A 9645-nucleotide genomic window follows, 5' to 3' on the forward strand; every position below is an offset into this window, starting at 1 on the left:
GTCCTAATTTTAATACCAAAAAATAGGTTTGTATCATGTTATAGTGTATAATTTTATTTATCATATTATACTATAGCACCTTCTATTCTCAAATATTATTTTCACTTCATTTAAAATAACAAAAACTTACCTTCATACCATTCCACCCATTTGATGTGGGACAAATTCTTATAGGTAACATAAATTTATAAAATTCAAATCCTACTTGGAGACAATTTATAGTTATCGCTTTTCTGACCTAGCGACCCTTGTCTTTCTCCTTAGTTTCTAAACTAGCAAAATCGTGGGACATCAAAAGTAGGAAGTTGATTGTTGATTTTTATTCCTCACTCTCGTATAGGTGAACTTGGTTCGTTTAATTCTTAGGGAGAAGAAGGATTCACTGAGAATGAATGAGAATGACTGGAGTAGTATCTTCATTAGCCGGAAGGAATTTGTCTCCACTAGCGTCATTCGAAGAATGAACAAAAAAAAGGGATACTGTTTAGGAAGAATTATTCACCATCATTAAAACACAATTATTTTAGTAGGAAGAAATGAATATTCATACAACTTTAATCCCATCCTACTATCATTTGTTACCAAATAAACTCCTAAATAACTAGTAGAGACTAGTTCAAGTTGTCGGAGGGGAATGTGTTGTATAATAATAATAAAACAAATCTTTCAAATAATACATTTTTTACCCACGAATTTTATACATTTTCTTTTAGCAACTCCAATGTTTGTTGCCAAAGGAGATACTTGCTGATTTTCTCTGACAGTACTTGAGAGTCGAGAGTCCTACCAATAGTGCTTTCATCTTTTTATATATATATATATATATATATATTTATTTATGCCTATATATACACATATTCTTTTACAGGGGCTTCACTTCAAACCTTGCCGGTGGGGCTCTCAGTGATCACGACCTTAGAACAGTTTTCGGTGCCGTTTTTTTTATGACTGTGTATATTGTAGCTATTTAGAGCATTCTGCAAATTTTTAGAAAATTCTGAATAGTTTACAGTACCGAAAACTAAGTTCAAACATGTTGTTGCACGCGTGACTAAATTATTTTATGCGCGTGGAAACAACATGTTTGAACCTAGTATTCGGTACTGTAAACTATTCGAAATTTTCTGAAAATTTGCATGATACTCCAAATAGCTACAATATACATGGTCATAAAAAAAAAATCGCGCCGAAAACTGTTCACGAGTCGAGAACACTAAGAGCCCTACCGGTAGGGCTTAAAGTGAAGCCCCTATAGAAGAATTGTCCTATACATATATAATGTAACGTTACAATTTTGTAAAAAAAAAGGTCTAAATTGTGACTGTTTTTTATTTGTTTTTTTCTTTTATAAATAATAATTTATTTCATTCAATTATCCACATCATTTCATGCATTCTTCTTCAAAATTATCATTATCTCAAAAAAAAAAAAACTTATCAATGGATTCCCAAAATTCTCCCAATACCAACTTTCAAAATTCAAATTTTCAATTTATCAATTCAATCAAAATTTTCAAAATCCTCCATTTTCAGAGCTATGATACATACCCAACATATTAATTTTCAAGCCACTTGATAATATCTCAGGTGGCTGGGTATGTAAGTGTGTATAGAAATAGTTCAAATCCTTATCAATTAAAACAAAAAAAAAGGTTTATACATTTTTAGATCATGTGTTTTGTCTCATTACTTGTTTGGACCATGTATTTTGACAAATTATTTTTTGGATCCTATGTTTTCTAAATTAGTTCAAATAGATTCCTAAACCCGATTTTGATCAAAGTTTTTTGAACTAAAATCACAAATAATTCATCAAACTAACAACTCAGAAAAAAAAATATAGTCATGCTACCTAAGAACTGTGTGGTTATATTCAATTTTTTGTTCATTAAAATTAAGTTTGGAGGCTTATTTGAACCATTTTACAAAACACAAAGTCTAAAAAATAATTTATCAAAACACAGAGTCCAAACAAATAATATAAAAAAACACTGGTAAAAAAAAAAGCATAAACAAAAAAAAAACATAATAATCTCTAATGTTATAAGTTGGAAAATGTTACAAGCGAATATAAAGAGAATAATGATACGTGCATATATATATATAAATATATATGAAATTTTTTTTATAGGGGCTTTACTTTAAACTCTACCGGTAAGGCTCTTAGTATTTCTCGACCCTTTAATAGTTTTCGACGCGACTTTTTTTTATGACCGTGTATATTGTAGCTATTTAGAGCATCCTGCAAATTTTTAGAAAATTCTGAATAGTTTACAGTACCGAAAACTAGGCTCAAACATATTTTACACCCGCATAAAAAAAATTAATCACGCATGCAACAACATGTTTGAACCTAGTTTTCGGTAATGTAAACTATTCGGAATTTTCTGAAAATTTGCAGATGCTCTAAATAGCTATAATATACACGTTCATAAAAAAAATCGCGCCGAAAATTGTTCACAGATTGAGAACACTAAGATTCCTATCGGTAGGGCTTAAAATGAAAACCTATAAAAAATAATTCCCATCTATATATATATAAACATTTTTCACAAAAACATTACACACATATCTGACAAAGTTCTTCATTACTCGTATAAATATAGTTGTCAATGTCATATATCAGATTTAAAAAAGCCTCTTCCTTCAGGCTTTCTACAGTGTCTCTCAAGCTCACTCCCAAAGGGATAAAATTGTATTCATTTGCTCTTGTCCTGATTTATTACCAGAATTCTTATCAAACCATGCAATTGAAGAGTCCTATTCAAAATATGATATATTATTTTAAAAAAAATTATATATAAAATAGTATTTTTAAACAATTTTGGAGCCTTTTGTAGAGAAAAAAATATATGATATATATACAAAATGTGGTGCTCTTTTAAGTGGGACTATTCTTAGGACCATTTCTACTCCAATATCAATGAAATATTATTAGATATTAAGAAAGCCCTTTTCCTTGAGGCTTTCTATAGTGTCTCTCAAGCTCACTTCCAATGGAATGTAATTGATTCCCAGACTCTTTGCTTTCACATCTGATACTTGATACTTTGGCATTAGAGGTTGTGCCTCTACTTCACATCTACCAAACAATAATGAAAAACAAAAACATATTATCAAAATTATATCACAACTAAAAGTTCCTAACCAAAAATAAATGCCATTTGTAACCAAAACTATATATATATTACTGATAACTTGTAACTAAATGTTATTTTTAGTAACAACTTTCTTTAGTTAATTGTAACTAAAAGTGACATTTAGTTACGAGAAATTTGTATTTCTTTAGTGAAATTTGAAAGAAAAAAAAAAGTAATATTTTTTCACGTTCTATTCAAAATTTCATATAAAATAGAATTTCCTCTAAATGTTATATATCACCAAAAATTGAGGCTGAAGCCCACACCCAAGCCCAGAAATTGACAAACTATTAGGGAATTTAAAAAAAATATGGGAATTAAACTTTTCTTAATTTGTATGAGAAAATTTAATTAACAAAAACTCAGTTTATGAGAAAACTAATCACATATTGGAAATTAAAATTAAACAAAAAAAAAACATTAGCAAAAGGAGGGGTACTATGGTAATTAACATAGCAAAAACTCATTCAGCCAAGCCACCTCTTCTCTTTCATTTTGCCCTAGCTGCCACCTCCCTGTCCTCCACTCGCCTGTCTCACCATCTCCACCATCATCTTCGCCCGCCCACCCTCACCACCTACGATTCACCTTAGGCGCGCACCTTCGTGAAACTTAGCCAAGAACACCCAGTCGCACCATAGACGAACACAACCCCAATCTGCGCATCTCTGCGCGATTCCATTCGCGAGCCCCCCAAATCCAAAACAACAAGGATAGGCTAGGGTGATGGATGTGCTGGTAGTGGTCGGAGGCAAGGGAGAAGAATGGCGTCTGGGCTGAGTACGATTCATGGTGCTCGGAGCTGCGCAAAACGATGGGGATGGCTGGGGTTGCGACAGGGTTTTACGCGCAGGGGATGGGGGGTTCTGGTGGTGGTCGGAGGCGAGGGAGGAGGTTGGTTCGTGGTCAAATCTTTTTTTATTTTTTTTATTTTCAGATCTATGGTAACTGGTTACCTTCACATTCTTTGTGTGTATATTTCAGGAGGTAACCGGTTACCTTCACTTTCTAATGTGTGTGTATATTTCTGGGTTCTTTATGGTAACTGGTTATCTAGGTTACTAAATCATACTTACTCTTCTTCTTTTTTTCCTTCAAATGTGATGTTTCTTTTCATTTCTAATATGAGGGACTCGTCACCCCTCTTATGGTAACTGATTACCCCTCTTATGACAGAATGTTACTCATCTCATTGTAACTGGTTACCCCTTCTGATACATGTTATTTAACATCTAAGACTATTTTTTACATAACTGTGAAAAATCAAACAAGAAACTGGTTACCCCCTGGATAAATGTTATTTAACCTAGCTGTAAGATTTTTTTTACGTAATTTTGAAAAACCAATTAAGTAACTAGTTATCTTATCCGGTCTTTGAAAAAAAGAACGTACAACCTAAAAAAATATATATATTTATAATAAATAAAAATAATAATAAACACAATTTATATTAAAAAAAAAATTGCAAACACAACCATGAAAAATTTTAATATAAAAATAATTATATAAAATTAATATAAAAAAAAATCAAATAAGCTAAAAAGATATATAATCAAATGACAAATATATTCTTCCAAATTAATAAAATTTGATTAAGAGTAAAACTATGGTATAAACAAATTTTTATAAAAAAATGTGAGAAATTAAATCATAAAAGTGAAATTAAAAAAAAAAAAGTCATAAATTAACTTTTCTTGAAAAATAATCATATTTTTTCAATATCTATTAATTTTTTTTTTTACTTGTTAAATAAGTTTTGATTTTTAAGGTAAAAGCCTAATCTGGGTTGTTTCTTTTTATTTTATTTTTTATTTTTTATTTTTCTGATTGTCTTTCTTTCTCCTTTTTCTTTCTCTTTAAATTCTTTTTACGTAGAAGTAGAGTTAGTGAAAATGAATGAAAAAGGCGATGATGAAATTATTGATCGAATCTCGAGTTTACCAGAAGTTCTGATTCATCATATCCTGTCGTGGGTTCCGGCCGTGGATGTGGTTCGGATGAGTGTACTCTTCTCAAGTTGAAATCAGGTAATTCTTTTTGCTTAGACAACGAATCATTTTCAGATTTTTCACCAAATCTTCCGCGTTTGAAATGTTTATGGTTAGTTCATGTAAATGTTTTGAATGAGGACGATGTATTAGCCAAGTTGTTACTCGGTTCTCCTGTACTTTTGAGAAGTTTGTATTGAAGAGTTTACAGTTGTCAAATCCTTGTATTTCCAGTTCGAGTCTCAAGTTTTTGGAAATTTATGGATATAGTAGTGAAAATCTACGAGTGGATGCAACAAATCTTCAATCTTTTCAAGTCAAGGAACTTTACATGACAAGATTATTATTGATATCAATTTTTTGGAACATCTCATCTCTAAACTTCCTCTCATTGAACATTTGAGTCTCTGTCATTGTTATTTTCTGAAACACATTACAATCCGTAGCAATAGTTTGACGAGTTTTTCCTTTGGTAAAGTCCACTCAGCTGAAGTGATGGCCCCCATGGAAACCCCAAATCTAGTTTCCTTCTCCTATAAAGGTGATCTTGAGTTTGGCATGACCATAATCTCACCACCAAATGATCAATTGAATGGTACTTTCGTAATTAGTGGTACCTTGCCAAATGATCAATTGATTTTGGGCACTTCTATGGTGCATTTCCTTATCAGCATCAATTGCCCCTGGAAAATTTTAAGCCTGGAAGCTCAGCCAGAACAGGTACACTAATTCTTTCCTTATTTTCACAAGCTTTTATTCTTTTTATACTGTATGTTTCTTGTTTTTCAGTTAGTAGTTTACATTTTCGATACCCATCGGCCATTGGTACATCAAAATTTTCATTTGCTTGTTCTCTTGTGATATGGTCATAGGAACTTATACCTGGGTAGTATGCTTAATTTAATTAGACTTGATTTCTAGCCTCTTTTGCTTTATAAGATTGTAGAGTTTGGCATGGTCATGGTCAATGCTAGCTAATTGATTTTGTTTACTATGTATTAAGGTTTTCCTCTTCCCTGAAGAGTTTAAAAGAAGAAGTCATCGACCAATGACAAACCTTAAGTACCTGAAGGTCAAGACTTTCGAAAGATTGGAAGACGAATCTAAGTTGAAATACTCTTTATATTGGGTTTCGCCTCATTTGGACACACTACTAATTGAAGAAGGAACAAAGAGTGAGTTAATGTTATTCTAGTTTGCTTCTTTATGTCTTGAAAGATGTATAATTAGAAGATTGTAGTATGTGTTGCATCAAATGCTGAGTTTTCTTCTTATTTTTTATATTTTGGAATAATATCAATTGGATTCTACATTTAGTACTGCTCATTTTAGTTGGAATTTTTTTGGAGTAATATTATGCAACAATGCTTCTGGTTTAAGAAGAAAGAAACAGTGCACTCCACATGTTTAGGGAAATGCCTTAGAGACATAATGTATAGTATATAGAATAGATATTTATATGCTTTAAATCACTATGGCTCAATATCAACTTGAGTAAATTTAATGTTACACTTTAATCCAAAAGCTCTAGTGCTTTTTTGTTTCTTTTGATTCTATACTTTTCTCTAATTTTCTCATGCTGAAAGTCTTTCATTTCATTGTAGGCTTAACTAAGATATGTGCATATCTTAGTTATCAGGTAAAACATTAATATCTTCTCTTCTTTTTTTTTAAGCAAAAAAGTATTTATAATCATACACTTTGTGGTGATCAAACTATTACCAAACAAGAACAGTCACAAAACAAGTAAACTTCATAGATAAATTGCAGAAAACTGAACAGCTGCCCTTGGAGATTACAATGGCAGCAGAGACTTAACTTTACAACTGTGTGAACAGAGATCTTGATGACAGAAAATGAGAGAATAATATATATAATATTGTTTGATTCTGTTTTTATATTCCCATATCTATATTCAAATTCCCTTGCTTGCATATTTGGTTAATGGACTTGAATTATGGTTTGTGCTCTTATTTGGCCAAATTTGACAATCAGGTGAAATTTTTAAATGCAAGTCTAAAAGCTCTCTCTTGCCTTTAATTCTGATTTGGCAATTTTGGTTTTTATTGTGGGCTTTCACCAAATAAGTGGACTAGATCTCAAATTAGTCAAGACAACATTTCTTTCGTTTCTCATCTTGGCAGTATGTGTTTTTTGTTTTTGCTTATGTTAATGTTGTTTATCGGACTAAATTTGATTTTAAATTTTAACTTTGATCAGATTGAAAAATCAGCTTCTCTCTATGCCTTAGATGTAAATATAATCAATACCAAACATAGAGGTTAAGAATTATAGTATGGTGTTAACAAGAATTATTTTCCATCTTGTTATATCTACAAGATTTCATTATTTTTAGTGAGGCCTTAAGAGGAGTTATTAGACAGCATTAAAATAAAAGGGAGTTGCTTTTAGATGATTAATTAGACTGCTTCATTGTAACTTTAGAGTCTGCTTGTGAAGAAGTTTTAGAGTCTAGTTTTCCTTCAACCTCTTTTTGGTATAAGAAAAATCTGTGAAAGGCTTGGGTAATAATCTCAGAAGAATCTAGTTGCTATTGCTTAGGAAAAATTGAAGCTTCTACAATTAAGAGTATGATTCAAATCTTTATTTGCCTCTTAGTTTAATTCCTCTATTTTTAATCTCTTAATTCCTGAAACACTCATTCTTCAAAAAAAAAAAATACATCTGTTATTTGGAAGAGAGGAAAACTTACCTCTATTTTTATATACCTTATAAATTGCAATTTTGATATTCCTTTAATCCTAGCTTAGAAAATTCTGCTGGAATAGTAGCAAAGAAGTAAGTATACAGTGCTATAAATATATTTTACATGTATTTTGTAGCTATCATTTTAAATATGTTTACTCACTTCAAGAATGACCCAATTGGACCGTTATTGATTGTTCTTCTTGGCAAAAATATGCATGTCAGTTAAAATCTTATCCATTTTAAAATTGAATTCACTACCTGAAACAATTATTATCTTTAATTTTAAGCCACACTTTTAATTTATTTATTATTCATTTACCAAATTAATAATCTTTAGAGTATTTGCAGTATAAATACTTAATATTTTCAGTTTTATTTGTATACCACATCTTTTTTTTTTAGACGGATTAAATACCAAATGTTATGATTTGGGCAATTTTGTCACTACTACTCTGTTAAACACTATTATGACTCATTAGAATGTCAGGTGTCATGATCTTATTAGTCTATTTCATATTAATTTTTAAAAATAATTTCAACATTATTTAAAATCAGAAAAATAATTAAAAATGTGTTTTAAATTATAAAAATTAAAATTTATCAAAAAAATTATAAAAGTTAATTTAATTAAATTCAAAAATAATTTTAATTAGAATAGAAGTGTGATCCCACAGCCGATCGCTTTAGACCAAACACGGCTAAGTTGAGTTGGTGAGTTAAAAAAAAGTACTATATATTAGTATTGGATTTTCGACTCTAAACTGAGTGGATTTTGAGTCTTAAACACTAAAGCCACTCTATTTACAATTGGTAAAATTTACGATCACTTTTAAGCATTTCTAGCTACGTAGCATTACTTGATTTAGGTCAACTTTATGTGATTCCCTAATCCCCTATAGCTAGTTTTATATAAATATATATAAAAGATTACTATTAATTATTCACTATTATATTTGAACTTATGGCATAGAAAGTGCCCATGTTAAAGTTGCAGAAGTTTAATTATTCACTACTTGATACATCCCTACTTCTTCAATGGCGACTACGGAAGGTTCTCAAGCCTCGTCTGAAAGTACTACTACCGTTCCTTCTGCTCCGATCACAAGCATCGTTTGAACTGTTGTTGTTGGGCTGGAAGCGCAGAGTAAGCAGACAGGGCTGGAGCTGGAGGAACAGGGTCTTGAGTGCGAGAGTCATCGGAGTCGGCCATGGGTGAAACGGGATGAAGAGAGTACTAGGGTAAAGAAAGTATAGTAGGGCAGAGGAAGGAAGTAATCTGGCTCTGATACCAAGTTAATGTAACAGAGGTAAAATGAAAAGAGCTCTGAATAAAATGTGAGAAACTCTATACTGATATATTTATAGGGAAAAGTAATACAGAGAAAAATTACAAGAGGGAAAATAGAGCGGGAAAATAAAACAACTCAAAACAGATCAAGACAACTAATACAACCAGTTAACTAATATTGTTGTAGATTAGTTAATATGGTTAACACTCTTTGCTCAACAACTGCACTTCATTGCTCTGTCTCATGATCACGGCTTTCAGGTGAAACGGCTCTTAGTATATATATAAATATATATATGCATATGATTAATGCTCTGTATTTTCTAGAATGGTTAATGGGTTTGTGTTTATTAGTTTCCCTAGTTAGGATGTTGTTTTTCGAGTTCCAAGCTCTCTTTCTAAATTATTTTTCAACTTTCAATTGCGCAAATATATATATATATATATATATAATGTAGTTTCAATTTTACTTGTCTTATGAGAAATGCCTACATACAAGAGTATTTCATTTAAAAGGAATA

General features: G+C 30.9%; 1 long non-coding RNA gene across 1 annotated transcript; it reads left to right on the forward strand.

Moving 5' to 3' along the window:
* The first annotated feature begins 4999 nt into the window (after positions 1 to 4999).
* On the forward strand, positions 5000 to 6465 carry LOC133829728 (uncharacterized). Its single transcript, XR_009891853.1, has 3 exons — positions 5000 to 5166; positions 5606 to 5847; positions 6131 to 6465. It is a non-coding gene; the product is annotated as an uncharacterized LOC133829728 (long non-coding RNA).
* The last annotated feature ends 3180 nt before the right edge of the window (positions 6466 to 9645 follow it).

This window comes from Humulus lupulus, chromosome 4 (assembly GCF_963169125.1).
Source record: "Humulus lupulus chromosome 4, drHumLupu1.1, whole genome shotgun sequence".
Lineage (NCBI taxonomy): Eukaryota > Viridiplantae > Streptophyta > Magnoliopsida > Rosales > Cannabaceae > Humulus > Humulus lupulus.